This window comes from Perna viridis, chromosome 14 (assembly GCF_037379345.1).
Source record: "Perna viridis isolate PV_CMFRI_1.1 ecotype Kerala chromosome 14, ASM3737934v1, whole genome shotgun sequence".
In the NCBI taxonomy this organism is placed as follows: domain Eukaryota; kingdom Metazoa; phylum Mollusca; class Bivalvia; order Mytilida; family Mytilidae; genus Perna; species Perna viridis.
The window spans coordinates 30,979,165-30,998,206 of record NC_142458.1 but is presented as its reverse complement, the minus strand read 5'-3'; the positions used below and the strand labels follow the sequence as shown (position 1 = coordinate 30,998,206).

Here is a 19,042-nt window from a genome sequence, read left to right as displayed (position 1 = left end):
TTACAGTTATAAAGTTCAGCATTTAAGTAGATCAGCTGATAAATATGTTACAAAGTTTATTTTTCCAATTCTCTTGACACATTAAAAGTGTTTTTGTTTTTGTTGTATTTTTGGAATCTTTACTGCTATTTAGTTGTTTCAACTTGGGTTTTCTTTTTTTTTTTTTTTTGGTTCTGTTTTGAAATTTTTTTTCATGTTTTTTGGATATATTTTCAATTTTTGATCAGTTTTTTAATCTCAAGTCACCAAATTGTGGCATTCTAGAAATGGTTAAACATCTGTCAAGCCTGCAAATTGGCTCAGGCTTGCAGTGTAAACACTATTTTGAATGTTCACACTATCAGCACATGATGATGAGGATTCTTCAACAGATTCAAGTCAAGACACATAAGGATTATGCAGCAGTTACTTTCAAGCTTTAACCTCAATTACAATTACATGTAAGTATACAATATAAAATTACAAAATCACTTCTTCAAAATAAACCAAACAGTCCAATGAAATCATGAAGATACATTTATCAACAACATCTGCACAACTGTAACTAAAACAAAGGATTCAGAGGAATAGTATTATATAAAGGAGTTCAGCTGAAAATTAAGTTGAAGCTGAATTTAGCAAAATCTTTTTATGTACGTAAAGGGTCGAATAAAGTGAAGTCGGGCAGTGTTTGGGGTTCACTGCAGCAGCCATCGGCTGCCACGTCCCCCATTTCGACCCTATACTATTGAAGTAATTATAGGGTGGCATCAGGAGATGCGGCAGATTGTTCAGTTTCCATGAACAAGTTTTGTTCAGCTTCCATGAACAAATTTTCTACTACCTTTTTGTTTTTTTGTCAAAAGAAATTGGTTTAAATTCTGTCAATTCCAGTAAATTCGTTTTTAAATGATTTTATGAGATTTGGGTAATTTACTAAAGTTACTTAACAGTTAAATTTTCAACAAATTTCTCATAGTGTTTTTTTAGTAAAAATCAGTTCAAGTGAATTATCTTCTATCATGTTTTGGAACTTCCAAGGAATTTTTATAGTTGAGTCACAATGTATTGTTTTGGGCAGTATGGCATTTATCCCCCTTTATAAAAACATTTTAAAATATAAAAATTGGTAAAAAAAAAATACCTACTGAAAAGAAATCAGAAAATTTGAGATAAGACTTTTTGAATGTTTTGCCATCTTTGGGGATTCAAGGAGTATGTTTGTTCCTCCGTTAGCCCTTTCCTAAATACTTCCATTGTTCAAGGAATTTTCTATGTGCACAACACTTCATTCACTGTTGAAGTGATTGATTTGATGAAACTAACATCAGATGCATATGTGTTAGTTGCAATGAAATGATGCGACAATACTTGAAAAAAGGAATCCATAGAATATGTTACCAGAAAATGCAGCTTTCCTGATACAGGTTAACAAATTATGATGAAGCTTTATATGGAGTTGATGTAGATGTTCATAAAACAAAAACAAAACCCTATATGTTTGATATTAATAAGGGGGAATTATCCAACTTCCATGTTTTGACACCACATTTTAGCCTTGAACTCCTTCAGATTGATTTAAATGAAACTTTACATGGATCATGCTACTTAGCTTTATATATATATATATACCTTATGCAAGACTATATGTAGCTGCTGGCAAAGGAAGACTGTCCAGTTTACTGAAAGATATAAGGGGGAGTCAGGCTACAGCTAATTCATACTTAAATTAAAAGAGATGTGTTCCAGGGTCAGGCCTAACACACTAGTGTGAGGTGAAACAAAATCTTTTTTATGTACCAAAAGGGTCCCCCTCATTCAACCCTATAATTACCATTGTAGTAATTATAGGGTTGCATTGGGAGATGTGGCAGATTGTTCAGCTACCATGAACAAATTCATATTCCTGTAAAATGAAGACAAAAGCAGGTTTTTTATTCAACTACTACTTTTTTCATCATTTAAAATTTTGTGCAAGTCCAGTAATTTTTTAATACAGATTTTGTCGAATATAAAATGGTTAAAGTTTTATGAATTTTTCTTTAGGGTTAATAGTCCAAGTACTTGCAATTTTAAGAACTTGGGCAGTATGGTATTTATCTCCCCCTTATAAAAATAGTTTAAAATATAAGAATTGCTGAACAAAAGTTACCTACTGAAAAGAATTCAGAAAATTGACCTACAACTTTTTTGAATGTTTTGCCATCTTTAGGGATTCAAGGAGTATATGTTTGTCCCTCTGTTAGCCCATTCCTAAATACTTCCATTGGTCAAGATATTTTCTATGTGCACAACACTTCATTCACTGTCGAAGTGATTGAATTGATGAAACTAACATCAGATGTATATGTTCTAGTTGCAATGAAATATTGTCACAATACTGAAAAAAAGAATACATAGAATATGTTACCAATAAATGCAGCTTTCCTGATACAGTTCAGAGGGTTATGATGAAACTTTATATGGAGTTGACGTAGATGTTCATAAAGGAAAAACAAAACCCTATTTGTTTAATATCAATAAAGGGGAATTATCCAACTTTCATGTTTCGACACCAAAATTAAGCCTTGAACTCCTCCTTCAGATGAATTTTAATGAAATTTTATATGGATATGGTCAAGCTTCATACGTATATGTGTCTTGAACAAGACTGTATGTAGCTGCTGGCAGAGGAAGACTGTCCAGTTTACGGGATGATATAAGGGGGAGTCAGGCTACAGCTAATAAAAGAGATGTGTTCCAGGGTCAGGCCTAACACACTAGTGTGAGGTGAAACAAAATCAGTTTACATACCATAAGGGTCCCCTCATTCAACCCTATAATTACCATTTTAGTAATTATAGGGTTGCATTGGAAGATGTGGCAGATTGCTCAGCTACCACAAATTCATTTTCCTGTAAAATGAAGACAAAGGCAGGTTTTTTATTCAACTACTACTTTTTTCATCATTTAAAATTTTGTGTAAGTCCAGTAAATTCTTTTTCCAGTAATTTTGTCGCATATAAAATGGTTAAAGTTTTATGAATTTTTCTTAAGTGTTTATAGTCCAAGTACTTGCAATTTTAAGAACCAAAAATTCTATTGCCAACAGATTGTGAGTCAGGTTACAATATATCTGTTTAGGCAGTACAGCCGAACTTAAATCAAAAACTACTTTGGCTTCCAACTTTTTAAACAGTTTAAAATTTGGTTACACTCCTAATTTGGGTAATTTTGCTATTTATGAAATAGTTACATTTTAGCAATTAGACTACATTATTGTCTTTTAAAAATAAGAATATTTCTCCATTTTAAAAAATCAAGGAGTTCTATTTACATTATTTAAAAACAGAACATAACTGTGTCCTGTGGTCCATTCGTACTTGTAAGTTTTTCTTTTTAATGGTTAAGAGATGTATATTTCTTTTTAAATTGTCCAACCACTTTCTCTTACATAAAACATTAGATTGAAGTTAAAATTACATAGGGTCTGTTTGTCTGTCTGTAAGATCTTGTGAAGACAACACCTAAAACCACTGATTAATTTCTTCCATAATTGGTAGGTTTTGTTAAGTGTGGCTGGGCATGCTATGCCATATATTTCATTTTGGTTCAACAATCATAAGGTATTTAAACTTAAGCACCAAACAAATTAATGAGTTAGAAAGACAGCTTTTGATTTTGATGAAAGTTCAAATTACTCCCATGGCATTACTTCTGAATGCATTTATTTATGCATTCTCACAAAACTTGTACTAAATAACCTGATCAGATATTAATTGATTTTTGGGGAGTAGGTTCATGTTTGAGGTCTCCTGTAGGTAAAAAATTAAAATTTGGTATTTCAGGCTTAGCTTCTAAATATTTTGTGCATTTTATTCCTGTGAAATAAGGGTAACCAGTAATAACTTGTGAGCATGTAAAAACAAAACTTACAGTTATAAAGTTCAGCATTTAAGTAGATCAGCTGAAAACTATGTTACAAAGTTTTTTATTTTTCCAATTCTCTTGACACACTAAAAGTGTTTTTGTTTTTTTTGTATTTTTGGAATCTTTACTGCTATTTAGTTGTTTCAATTTGGGCTTTCTTTTTTTTTTTTTTTGGTTTTGTTTTGAAATGTGTTTTCTTGTTTTTTGGATATATTTTCAATTTTTGATCAGTTTTTTAATCTCAAGTCACCAAATTGTGGCATACTAGAAATGGTTATACATCTGTCAAGCCTGCAAATTGGCTCAGGCTTGCAGTGTAGACACTATTTTGAATGTTCACACTATCAGCACATGATGAGGATTCTTTAACAGATTCAAGTCAAGACATAAAAGGATTACGCAGCAGTTACTTTCCAGCTTTAACTCGATTACAAGTAAGTATACAATATGAAAATACAAAATCACTTCTTCAAAATAAACTAAAAAGTCCAATGAAATCATGAAGATACATTAATGAACAACATCTGCACAACTGTAACTAAAACAAAGGATTCAGAGGAATAGTATTATATAAAGGAGTTCAGCTGAAAATTAAGTTGAAGCTGAATTTAGCAAAATCTTTTTATGTACGTAAAGGGTCGAATAAAGTGAAGTCGGGCAGTGTTTGGGGTTCACTGCAGCAGCCATCGGCTGCCACGTCCCCCATTTCGACCCTATACTATTGAAGTAATTATAGGTTGGCATCAGGAGATGCGGCAGATTGTTCACTTTCCATGAACAAGTTTTGTTCAGCTTCCATGAACAAATTTTCTACCACCTTTTTGTTTTTTGTTTTTTGTTTTTTTTTTTTCTCAAAAGAAATTGGTTTAAATTCTGTCAATTCCAGTAAATTCTTTTTTAAATGATTTTATGAGATTTGGGTAATTTACTAAAGTTACTTAACAGTTAAATTTTCAACAAATTTCTCATAGTGTTTTTTTAGTAAAAATCAGTTTAAGTGAATTATCTTCTATCATGTTTTGGAACTTCGAAGGAATTTTTATAGTTGAGTCACAATGTATTGTTTTGGGCAGTATGGCATTTATCCCCCTTTATAAAAACATTTTCAAATATAAAAATTGGTAAAAAAAAATTACCTACTGAAAAGAAATCAGAAAATTTGACATAAGACTTTTTGAATGTTTTGCCGTCTTTGGGGATTCAAGGAGTATGTTTGTTCCTCTGTTAGCCCTTTCCTAAATACTTCCATTGGTCAAGAAATTTTCTATGTGCACAACACTTCATTCACTGTTGAAGTGATTGAATTGATGAAACTAACATCAGACGTATATGTTCTAGTTGCAATGAAATATTGTGACAATACTTGAAAAAAGGAATCCATAAAATATGTTACTAGTAAATGCAGCTTTCCTGATACAGTTTAGACGATTTAGATGAAATTTAATATGTAGGTGATGTAGATGTTCATAAAGCAAAAAATAAAACCTGTATGTTTAATATCAATAAAGGGGAATTATCCAACTTCCATGTTTTGACACCACATTTTAGCCTTGAACTCCTCCTTCAGATTGATTTTAATGAATTTTTACATGGATATGGTCAAGTTTCATATGTATATGTGCATAAATAAGACTATATGTAGCTGCTGGCAATGGAAGACAGTCAAAGAGGATATAAGTAGAAGTCGGGCTACAGCTAAATTTCATGCTTAACTTAAAAGAGATGTGTTTCAGGGTCAGGTCTCACACACTAGTGTGAGGGGAAATAAAAATCTTTTTACATACCAAAAGGGTCCCCTGATTTGACCCTTTAACTTTCATTTAAGTAATTAAAGGGTTGCATCTGAATGTGTTAGAGCATTCAGATACCATGAACACATTTTCTACTATCTTTTTATTTTGTTTTGTTTTGTTTTTTTTTTGGTCAAAAGAAGACAAAAGCATGTTTTTAATGAACAATCAATGGTTTTAATCTCTATTCAAGCCTAATAAATTCTTTTTACTCGTAATTTTGTCATATAAAAGAGGCTGTCCATGTAAAAATCAGGCAGATCCTATGATATAGGTGCCACATTTAAATTTTATTCCACTTAAATATTTGTTCCAATGTAATTTATATATCATATGTATGTCAAATAGTATTAAGTTTGTTTTAAATCAAACAAAAGATAGCTCAGACTTTGACTAAAATTCACAAACAATGCAACCAAATTTTACTCAAATTAAAGAGTTATCTCTCCTTTTTCAATTAATTTCAATGCTTTCTATTCTATATTTATTTCTTTTAAATCGTTGAACTTAATCAAAAAAACAACTTTCAACTTTGAAAAAGGATGTTTTTGTGAAATAAAATAAATGTATTTTTTTTTTAAACAAAATTTGTTATGTGTCAACCTGGATTTTGCATGGACTCCCTCTTAAAATTAAAAAAAAAATGGTTCTTTAGATTTTATAGTCCAAGTACTTGGAGTTTTAAGAACCTAGATGTATTTTGGGTGGGTTGTGAGTCTGGTCACAATATATCTTGTTTTCCTGTACAGCAACATTTTAATCAAAAACTATATTGGCTCCCAAGATAGTTTGAGTCAAGAGCAAAACCCAAACGACATGAAACGTGCAAGGCTTGACAAATTCTTGTCTTCTTGCAATGCAAGCCCTTTAAAGAAGCAGCTACTATGCAACTGGAATGATGTGTCAGAAAGAACCAAAAGAGATTATATAACAAAAGCTAAAAAAGGTTTTGAATGTCATTGCTCCTGGACAAGCTGATCTTCTTTCTTTAGTACTTCTTCAGTCCACTTCCAAACCACCAGGAGAGAAGATGTTTCAACTTATAACTACAGCTTACACTGATTCATCTGATTGGGGGACAAAGACAGATTTTTTCTTTGGTTGCAAATGACTACTCCTTACAAGACACAAGAGTACATATTCCTGAATTGTCAAAGTACAAATAGGGTCTGGACAACCTGTTACAAATGCCCACTATAGTAGAGAAGGTTTAACTGACCAACAAGTAAACCACTTTATGGAATTCATGATGTCCCCATGCATTATAACTGATGCCCCATATGGAGAAACTAAGTTGAAAACTGCATCTGGAGAAGTATTTGAAGTACCAAAGATAATATTGAAGTTTCCGAACCTGTGTCATTGAACAGTGCCAGTCATTTTGTTCTGAAATAAATTTTTTCAGATTTTGCCAGTACAAGATCATACTTGAGAATTTTACAGGCTGTTGAACCAAATGTTAGAAAATCAATGAAAGGCCTCAACAATTATGCAGCTGTCAGATGGTGCTAAAGCCATAGATGACTTGAAAAAGATCGCAGAAGTGTTAGGAAAATCAAGGATGGGTTCAGAGTGGCAGGAAAAAGTACAGAAGTCCTTAACAGCAGGGAAACAGTATTTTAAATTTGAATATAAGGTACATGTAAGTTTAAGAAAAGATGTCAAAAGCCAGATTGGCCATCAAACTATAAGCAAAAAAAACCATGAAAAAGGCAGGGTAACAGTAAATCATTGTGTTCAATAACTTATCTTTTTTCTACACAAATACAACCAGATTTGTTGCAGGATGCATGAAATTTGTATTACAATTACTACTAAGCTATTTTTAGCTCACTTAGGCTAAAAGACCATGTGAGCTTTAGAATTTAATTGGCGTCTATCGTCATGCGTCATCCGTACATATTTTTAAAAATCTCCCCTGAAACTGCAGAAACAAATTTCTTGAAACTTGACAGTGATTGAAAGATGATTTTCTGTCAGCAAACCAGATTGGCCACTTTTTTCAGTTGACAGCTTTAGAAAAAAGGAAATCATCGTGTAATTCATATGTGGAAGAGGACTTGGAAGCTGAAAGCCAGGCAAAAGCTATTCTAGATTTAGCCAAAAAATAGTGACTGTATTTGGTTCTGACAGATGTCGTCATTAACAATTCTTCAAACATCTTCTCCTCTGAAACTGCTGAATGGATTTGGATGAAACTATGATAGTTTTTTTAGAGTATCCTGCACAAAATAACCGTTTGGATTTTTGATCTGATAAAAAAACATGGCCATGTTACTAAAAATAGAATATAAGGGTCAGACAGCAGATTTTTGCATATATCTCCAAAACTGTTCGGTTAAACCAAAGTCTGACAGGGTAAAAGTATTCAACATGATGAGATCTATCTGTGGTCAAATTTTGGTGAAAATCTGTTGACCCATGTTGGAGTTATTGCCCTTTTTGGACGTTTTTTTTGCTGTTTTTGATGTTACCATTTTCAAAAATCTTCTCCTCAGAAACTACTATACAGCATTCAATGAAAGTTGGTATTTTTGTTTTCTTGGGTATCTTAAACAAAATGACCATTTGGATTTTTGATCTGTCAAAAACATGGCCGCCGTTACTAAAAATAGAACATAGGGGTCAGACAGCAGACTTTGGCATATATCTTAAATTATTTATAATTATTATTAAAATATTTATATTTTAGAAATAAAAAAAAAAAAATAAATTTTTTTTAACATCCTTTCTTGATAAAATTACACCATATTTTGTGGATTATTTTTTTTTTCTTTTTAAATGCAAAAGCTACCCATTTTTATTTTTTAAAAGATGATATTATGGTATTATATTACAGGAAAACTGGAGCCATTAGTTTATTGTTGCGCTTTTTTTGGGAACAATAATGGAAAACACTATTCATAAACTTTTTTCTGAGAGTTTAACACCATGTCTGATATAACGTTACCATAGCAACCACATTTTTGGAGCATCATATTTTTAATATTATTTCTTGGTTCAACACATCCAAAATATATCAGTTTGAAATAAGCAAAAAAAAACCTTATGTTTGCACTATACAGATGGGATTGAGGTGCACTGTTCCATACACGAAACTAACCTGGTCTAATTTAATAAAATGAAAAAAAAAAAAGGCGACACTTGGTGGAAATATTGATTGTGGGTGGTAGAGCATTTATTCATAAATAGATACAATACTTGTGAAGGTAAAGGGGTGTAAAATGCATGCTTTAAGCTATCCGGAAAGATTTAGGTTCTCACCAGATTGGGTTCTCTTCCCTGCACCAACTGGCTGTTTTAAAAAAAATGCAAAATTTCGCAGAAAAAGTGCACATTTTATTTGGTTTTTTTACAATAATACCATGCCCCCTTACTCTTTCCATCAGTTTTAAAATGCCTGATATTTTAGAAAACTTGTTTTTTGACAATTAATTTTGGGAAGGCACCAAATATAAATATAAAGGCAGTTTATGAAACCTAACAAAGTATATTCACTACTTCTTAAATTTTGGCTATGTGTACTGTTTTCATTATACATGTATATCAAAAATGTATTTATAATCTATTAAGGTACCTGCTCTATACATCTATCACTCACACATTCATTCTTGTTTATCTTTGTGTCTTGATAAAACATATATAAGGAATAATAAAAATATACATGTACTTATATATAATCTATTGTGGGTGGTTGTTATGAAAACTGATACATATTTTTATTATGTTACCATGGCTATAGACAAAATAGAAAATAAAATCTATCTTTTTTTTACATGGTTCTCCATGATACAAGGTTTTTAAAAATATATACTTTTTACAGGAAAAATGTTGGATTTGCTTAAGCTTTATAAAGTTATCTGCAGTGATCTATCTATATAGTGGAACCTATACAAAATATTGAGGTTTCCATAATGGGCATCCTATGCTTGATGCTTACTGACAATAAAATTGAACAATTTCTTCACTTTTAGTTTCCAGATTTTCAAGTTTTTGAAGTAAAAAAACTTTGTTGACACAGTACATGAGTACTTAGATTTATATCTGGCTTGATTCAATGATGTGTAGATTACAGTTGGATTATTTACTGATCTGTAATGGTCACAGATCTTGATCTCAGCATATGAATTTATTTACAGATTCAATATAATTATTTTTAAGTAAAATATGTGGCAACCTGCTAACTGATTTAGAGTTCACCTGCTCCTAACAGATAATATGTGGAACACACAAAGAGTTGTACTTTATGTAGGTATGTTTTATCTTATTTATTAGATTTCATTTTTTAGACTACTTTGTCTGCTCTTCAAAATCAAACATGCAAAATTCCTTTAATATTTTATTGTGTTTTCACATACCTGTTAACCCTCCCTTTTTGGAGGAAGACTCCCTCTTTTTGGGTAGTATGGGAGATTTTCTCAAAGAGAGAGGTTGATCCAAAAAGAGGGAGGCTCCCTCCCAAAAAAGGAGGGTCAACAGTTCAGGTCTCGACTACTTATAGTTATAATTTATCATTATTACAGCCACAGGATATGGGTAATGTAATGTGCAAACTATGCACAAAACCTATATGGACATGAAATTCAAAGAAGAAAAAACAACAGATACCTCAATAAAACCGGACCAAACCCAGATATTTGGAAAGTTGCACAGCAGGTGGTCACCTAGACATTTCATAAAATTGCGCTAAAAAAGTTCTGGAAATATTCGGAAGATTTTATTTTATTCCTTATCCTTGTAGTCATTCGGAAGCCTCTGGGCTGGCCATTGCGAGTTCCGTACGTACAGACTGGATCCCGATCGCAATATTCAGTATATGCATAAATAGAACGTAATACTCATGAGGTATAGCTTGTAGAGTATGGCTAGTAACTAATACCTGGAACATAGTACCAGGGTATGTACGTTTCAGTTGATATATGTCTAATGCATAGAGGTTTCCTTAGCATGGCGTTGCATCATGCCTTCATCTTCTAGCACCGTTTACAATGTGCCCCAGGCCCAGGTCCAGATCATGGCAGATGGCCAAACTCAACTTTCTATCAAGTTATAAGATTGATTTTATCATTTAAAATATAATTTGCAGGTAAACATACACTTCTGTTGTGTTGACAGCCATTTATGATACTTTTACAATATATTAACATACTACATGTACATGTGATTATTGTGAATTGTGATGTCCAAACTTCTTACCCTCCTAATTTCATTATACATGAAGAGGACAGCAACTTCGACTTAGTAACATGCCCTTATACACTACCCTCTTGATAACTTCTGGAGATTAATCACTGTATAGTATATATTACTCGAATGATTCAAAATTGGACTGTCCGGTTTAGCTCACCTGGCCGAAAGGCCATGTGGACTATTGCCATCACTATGTGTCGTTCATCCATAAACTATTTGGAGCATCTTCTCCTCTGAAACTACTCAACATATTGTAACCAAACTTTGTAAGTTTGTATGAATGTGCCTGAGGGTATTTTTAACAATTTTTGTGGAAGGATTTTTTATCTGAAAAAATAACCTATTGATTAAATGATTCTTGTGACAAAAGACAGTAGTTCAGTAAGATCAAGAGTCCAGCTTTAGAAAGCTAAAAAGACTATTTTTGACAAGATGAGCGATAAAGGCTCTCTACAGCCTCTAGTTCAATAACAGTAGGATGTGTATATATTGATAAAATTAGTGGTATATGTGAATCAGCCAGTTTGTCTGTCCATCCACTTGTCCATATTTCTTGTAAACACACCTCCTCCTAAACATAAGGTTTTATATGTTCATACATCGTGAGCACAAGTGGTCATGTTGTTTAAAGGGATTTAAGGAATCATATGCATATATGCATGAAAGAATGAAGAATTGTTTCAAAGGGAAATAAATCAACCTAAAAAGTTTTACATGTTAAAACCTCTTCTGTGCAACTCCTCCTTAACTGCTGTAGGGAATAAAATGAAATTTTACAGGTAGGTTGGACACCATGTGTACATGTGCATGAATGAATAATATTGTTGTTGGATGGACTCCAAAGAGAGATAATGAAACTTATGGGTTATAAATTTTACCTCATTTGAAGTGAGAACAAAATTTTTTGTGGGCTTCTGCAGTATTTTTAGTTATTGTATTTGTTATTCGGGCACCAAAAGGAATACATAATATCAATTGTACTTCTTTAAGCACAGTCCATTGGTGCCTCTTGTAAATAAACAACTAGTCAGTAGGTTGAATCTCTATATTGATCATTTGTAAGCACAACCCAATACTGGAGAACAATGTATAGTTCCTTTCCTTCCCTGGTCCTACTGTCTGACAAAGTACACTATCATATAAATGATCATGTGAAGGATCTTGAAGTTAATTTTTTTTCACCTGGTCTGAGATGGGATTAAACTTTAAACAAGATTTGTAATAAAGGGTCATTTTGAATGGACAGGTGATGCATCTCTGATTTGCATACATGTAGTTCTTAGAAAGAAATATTTTGTTTCCTCTTTTATTTCAATAACTACAATAAATAAATAAATATCTGAATACATTAATTCTGATCACTTTTAAACTTAAATTATTATGCAAATTATAAGTAAAATGAGTAATTTAGGGAACCAAGGTTCTAGCAGAAATCAAAAGAATGTAATCCAGGGACAAAGTCCTGTCATGGAAAACAGACATACATGTACACAACAAAGAACATAAAGTAACTAAAATAATACATACAAAGTTACAAAAGTAAATGAGTCACTCAGACTCAACCAAAAACTTGGAGCATGGACCAGGTGCACCAGTAGAGTAAGCGTCTTCTGCTTTTCTAGAATCACTGAGTTGTTCATATACAGTGTTGTTAGTTACATGTACATGTATCATTCAGTTCAGGATGGAGTAAATACACATTAACAAGTATCTTACAGTAAATTCTAAAACTGGTTCCCAGATTTCAAATGAATTGGTTAACACTACAGTTACTGATCTCTCTGATTATAGGTATTATACCCCCGCAAGTGAATTTTGAGGGGTGTATAGATTTTTTCCTGACTGTCTTACTGTCAGTCTCTCCATCAGTCCAACTGCCTATTCCACATAGTTTCGAAGAATAACTAAAAAAAGCTTGCACAAATTAAAAAGTTTATATTTATATTGGGAAGCTCCTTTTCATTTCTTCACAAAGTCCAAGGTTTATAGGAAGATTAGATGTATATGTAGATGCAAAAGAAGAAATATGATTAAAGGGAGGTAATTGAACAAAGAATTGAGGTCTCACTAACCACTTCTAACTTTTCCATTACTTTACATGTCAAAAAAGTAATTTTCAAAGTTTCACTGTGAATTTCCAGGACAAATGACATCTTAAAGTTGCATACCATTGCAAAGCTTGGAAAATAAGGCTTCCAAAATCATTATGCTAATGGTACGATGATTGTAAAAAATTTTCAAAAAATTTACTTGAATAAATAATAATAAAATCCTCATTTTTACCTGTTCTGCTAACTGACAGCATGGAGGCAAATTACTCACACATGTAAAGCAATATTCATACACTTTTGTAGTAAATTACATATATGATTTTAAAGTACACTTTCTCAGCTTTATTTTGACTGCTTTTAATCATAATACACACAAATAATGCACTTACAATGCATATGTCTAGGTTCAGTGTGTTTTTGGTACTACATAGGGGGTGGCCATTCGACCCGGAAGTGGTTAGTGAGACCTAAACTTTTAAAATTAATTCCATTCTCTTTGTGTGCTTCTTCATAGTATTTCTAGTTATTGTATATGATAATGCCTCATTGTATCCTACACATGTACATGTATTTCAGGAAGTTGTATAGTAACAAGATAATATCAGTTGAGGATGGTTCCTTCCCTGAAAATATAGTTCACATGTAAGTAAAACAAGGTTTCAGTTCATTCCATTAAAACATCTCCTTAAAACATTCTGGTCATCTTGACTAAAGAAAATAATAATGATAATAACATTAATCAGAAATGATGCAGAATTAATAAATTTGGTCTGTGAGACTTAATTACATTTCATTATCCTGATACCCCCAGCAAGTGATATATTCTGCAATCAGACAATTTATAATTTCCTTGTAGTATTGGACACATTGGCAAATACTGACTATTTTTTTTTTTAATTTTCTTATGCAGGTATAGTTTAGGAGTTGAAAAAAATCAATGTTGTTTTGAATGACTGGTGCATGTATCTAAAACATACAATTTTTAAGGAATTCAAAAAGTGAAGATAATGATTTGTCTATAGATCCATACATGTTCACTCTCATTGATACTGTAGACTAGGACATTTTCTCACTTATTTTTGTCATGTCTTAATTTTGTGAATCTTTTTCTGGCTTGTGATATCGAAAACCTTTATTGATAAAGTAAGATTGCTTTCATAAAATTCTAAAACATTATTACAAATGCAAGCAAATGGAACCAATTGTGATGTGGCAACACCATATGATGGTGATAAAGGGATGTAACCATATAAAAAGAATTTTCTGCAGGATATATATCTGAAGTAGTAGTCTTCGTAAGAATCATGCAAATTCTGTAATATTTGATACACCCCAATAAGGGCTACACATTTTTATTTTTGTTATTAAGTTGCTTTATAGGTCTATTTGATGAAATGTATTATGAAATGTATAATTATTCATTCCAATCTTTCTGCTCTAGGGAGATAATGCACATTGAAAATTCAACTGTTTCTATTATTGTATTTTAGTGTTATTTACAGAATTATCTCCCTTTATTATGAATTTTACAGCTTGTGCCAGGTGTTCTATGATGAACATGATGCAATACATTGAAAATCATGGTTGCCTGTTTGCTTAGCCCCAAGCAAAAGTCATTCTATCAGTGAAAAGGGCCATTCTAGACATTCTAGATTCAGTATGAATATACAGATATGAAGTAGAGATCAATTCAAGCCATGCAGTACCAAGGACCCATGAGTCGACAATGCATTTTGCTAGAGAAGCTACTGAAAATTTCAAACATAGTCATAGAGGAAATCCAGAGGCATTGAAAAGTGTTACAGAAGACAGAAGAAATTAAAAGTGCTTTATGTAGTTGGCAACTTGGCAAAGGCATACATTTTTTATAGGCTTGCAATGAAGAAGTATACCATATATTCAATGGACTATACCCAAGTGACAGGCAGAGGTAGCTACACAGTTATTTATGGAGATAATGGTTAAGTCGATGTAGTCCAAGTATTCCTGAACAATGGAGACATCAAGTACCTAGCTTTGATCAACATGACACCAATTTCCACAGGTACATTAACATGTGTAGTCTTAAATAAGAATTTTTTTTACATATGCATGAGTTCTCACATAATCTTTACCATGAATTGGATTGTTTGATTTTTGATATGATAAAAATTGATCCTAAAGCCTTTTTAAGGCTTGAAGTACAATTTTTTACAAGCAACTGCAGTGTTCGCCTTAGCCAACTTTTTTAGCTTTAACAATATTGATTTATTCAAATAAAGGTTTTACAAAATCTTCTTTAAGGCCACATCAAGTAAATTTATAGATTTTCATCTACCAGCAACAAAAAAATGGGGTGGGTGGGTGAATTTTACTTTTTTATTTTTCCAAGATGTGTAAAATCATATTCCTGCTGATGAATGCGATAAAGAAATCATGGAAATGTGTACTATCAGTTATGTTTGTGCCACACCATTGCTTTATTTCTTTAATTTACATTATAATGCGACTAACAACGAAAACCATCCTGAGATCTGCCTAAAATTTTGGAGATATTCTGTAAACATACACCATGTTACTTGTTTTTTTGTTACCGTAAGTCTATGGTATTGAGTATAAGTAGAGTCATGATGGATACAGACATAAAAAAAATCCAGAAATTTGAACCAATGTAAAAAAATAAAAAATAAAAAAAATTGGAGCAGACCCATTTGAGTAGGGGCGAGCGGGGATGAGTATCTACAGATTACCTTGATGTGGCCTAACATGAGACAATTTTATTTCTTCACTAGCATTATCAAGATATTGAAGGCATTAGTCAGGTAACACCATCACATAATTAGCTTTACTTTAATATATTATGAATTACATGGTGAACTTATGCTAGCCTCATTTTATTATGGCAAGAAATTAAGAATAATTATTTTACATTTTAGGAACTTGGTTGGACAAAGTAGAAAACATGGAAGCTGTTCTAAGGTCCAATATATGGATTACTGTGCCAGTAGAAATAATATAAGAGTTATGTGTTTATATGGACTTCAGAAATCAGAATTATTGATTTATTGTTCTTTCTCCAAACTGTAGAAAGAGAGTAAAGTGATTTTTGGTGACACATTATTTTCTGGTACATTTTATGTACACAGCATCAATTTATAAATTACCTATTCTGTAACTGGTTTATAATTAGGCATTCTTTTGAAATGAAAAATGAAAAGGAAAATAAACAATGATAGTTTAAATTTGAGTAAAAAGATATAAATCCATGTGCTTTCCTATAGGAAACGTCTACTGTTAAGAGAGGTTTTTATGTTATACATGTATATACATGTAGGTACAGCAGTGGTCAGTACATGAATTGTTTTTTTTTTTTGTTTTATATATTTTTTTCCCAATTAACATACATTTGTATAAGTTTTTAACATGCATTTGCTCATGTATTCTGTATTATTATAAGTGTACAATATATTACATCAGACATTGTAATTGATATGGATGTAATTTTATTCAGTGCCTTTCTAAAGTTTGGACTTTTTTTGCCTAAAACATAATTCCACTTCTTCAAATTCACAATTTGAATTATACAATAGACAGTGGAAGCAGATCTATGACTAGTAGCTGCTTGACTATGTCCGTCTGTCATACTGAATTGGTATCTATTTTATCTGTAGCCTGAAAAGTATTAATCAAATATAACTGAAACTTAGTACAATATTTATATACATATAATATGTATGTATAGTGGAGGAACATGACTAATTTCCCCAATACCTTGTAGAACTTTTTGTCACTTTTTAAAGAGAATGGTGTCTATACTTAATCATAATAATAATGTTAATCTGTCAGTTTCTGCTTTGTTTTTTTTTTATCTCATAAAATCAGGTCTAAAATGTTTTGTACATAATAAACATGTATGTCATAGTGTACACTTCTTTACTAGTATATTTATATATAATGACTTTTTTCTGTACAGATTAATAAATATTTTTACTGGCTGTATGACTTCTTCATTGGGTAGTGTAGTAGATATTTTCTGTAATGTCTATTTCTGCTTTATTAATCAAATACACCCTTCTAAAGGCAGTGCCATGTGTAGAAAAGTTTTTCATTCAGAAAGTAGTAAAAAAAAAACTGCTAAAGGTATATTATAATAAAATATATTAAATTTATTATTATCTACTCCAACAGCTAAAAAGTCATTTCAGTAGAAATAAGCAATGCTACAACTATACTAAGAAAAAAACAGGAAAATTCCTCCAAATATACTTTGCTACAGCTTAGTTGTTTAATGTGTTAGTACAAATTAGCAGTGCTAGAATTATACTAAAATGAATTTAACAAACTCCCCCAATTATACACTGGAACAGCTTACATGTTAAACATATGCTGGCATATATTAGCACTGCTAGAAACTTGTTACACAATCTTGAAAAAAAATTATTCTCACAATAACTCATTGTGTAAAATTAGTAGTATAATAATGAAATGGCTATAAATACCCATGAATAATTTCAGCTGAAATTAGGGTTAAATTTAGCAATTTTTTTTAGCACTGCTAATTCATGTACTAGAATACAGCGTGATTGTAGCATAGATTACATGTCTACTAAACCATGCTGCCATTTTACAGCTTAGAGTATCATCAATTTTTACACCAAGTAATTTTTTACAGGATGAAAATGTTAAAGCTTTATCATTAACTACTAAGCAGGGTATATCAACATTTGACAGTTTTTGTCTTGTTCCAATAATCATACACTTAGTATTGTTAGCGTTAATAAACATACAGTTATTTTTACACCAATTTTCAACTTCAATTCTTAGATCATTTTGCACGCCCTGTTGTAACCTATTAATATTTTTTTCCAGATTTGTGTACGGTTGTATCATCAGCATACATATCAAGTCGAGGAGGACTTCAGTACTTTATGCATGCATTCTTACGCAATACCGCTCTCTCATGTAATGTCATTATTGATTCTATATATGTAACCTCATTCTTCAGTCTTCCATTAAATGTTTATTGAGAGACGTCTTTTCCACTTCGCACACTAATATTTATCTATATCGTCAACACAACTTTAGTATTATGCATGGCAGGATTGAGATCATTAATAAATGAAACAAATAAAAGCGGCTCAAGTATGGAACCCTTAGGAATACCAAAACTAACAGGTTTTTTTTTTAAGCAAAAGTATTTAAAATATTTACTTGCTGCTTTCTGTCCTTTAAAGTAAGACTTCAATTATCGCACAGTACTGTCACTTACACCATAGAAGCTCATTAGTTTTTTACAAGGTATATCATAATCAACAACATCAAAAGCCTTTTTAAAGTCTAAAAATACAGCCAGATCAATGTTTATATTGCTCATCTCACATAGCCATTTATCCACAATATTCACAAAAGCAGTTTGACATGAGTGTTAAGGTTTAAATCCAGATTGTGCTGGATGTAAAATTTTCCTTTTAAATAAGCAGTCATATAAGTGATCAGATATATGTCCCTCAATTATTTTGGATAATGAAGTATTAGATCTTTCTGACCATTCTTATAAACAGGAGTTACTTTAGCAATCTTTAGTGAATGTGGAAACATGCCTGTATCAATCACAGAATTATACATAAAAGTAAGACTTGTTGAAATGACTTCAGCCGATGTAATTGTAGATCTAATATTATAATGTCCTGATAACGTAGTCGTATCTAACTTCAATAGTGCTTCATGACTTTCATTACTCCTACTGGAGGTATCATTAACCATTTATGATGATAGTTTCTAACCTTTTCTTTACATAGTCATGTTTATATAAATCATGGTTTGGCACAATCATCTGGTTTCTTAAATTCTCAATACAAGAAGTGAAGTAGTTGAAAATACATGTATAATTTGCTACTTGCTCTTTGTCTTCTACTTTTTCCCAAAATTTCTAGTTCCAGTTCCATCGGCGAAAACTGACAGGTGACACGCTAATTCCAAACTACCAAATCACATCGAACGAGAAGGTGTTCTACTGGTACATGTAACAGTTGAACATAGTTCTTTTGAGCTCCTCTACTGAAGAATCAAGAGTAGGACCTGCACATACGCTAAACCACAATTTAAAAAAAAACTTTATAATAAACTGCTTGCATTGGAGCGTGA

At 31.7% G+C, this 19,042-nt stretch overlaps 1 long non-coding RNA gene across 1 annotated transcript; it reads left to right on the top strand.

Annotated features, from left to right (window-relative positions):
- The first annotated feature begins 10,436 nt into the window (after nt 1-10,436).
- On the top strand, nt 10,437-16,893 carry LOC148598976 (uncharacterized). Its single transcript, XR_015918580.1, has 4 exons — nt 10,437-10,575; nt 13,496-13,561; nt 14,452-14,963; nt 15,835-16,893. It is a non-coding gene; the product is annotated as an uncharacterized LOC148598976 (long non-coding RNA).
- The last annotated feature ends 2,149 nt before the right edge of the window (nt 16,894-19,042 follow it).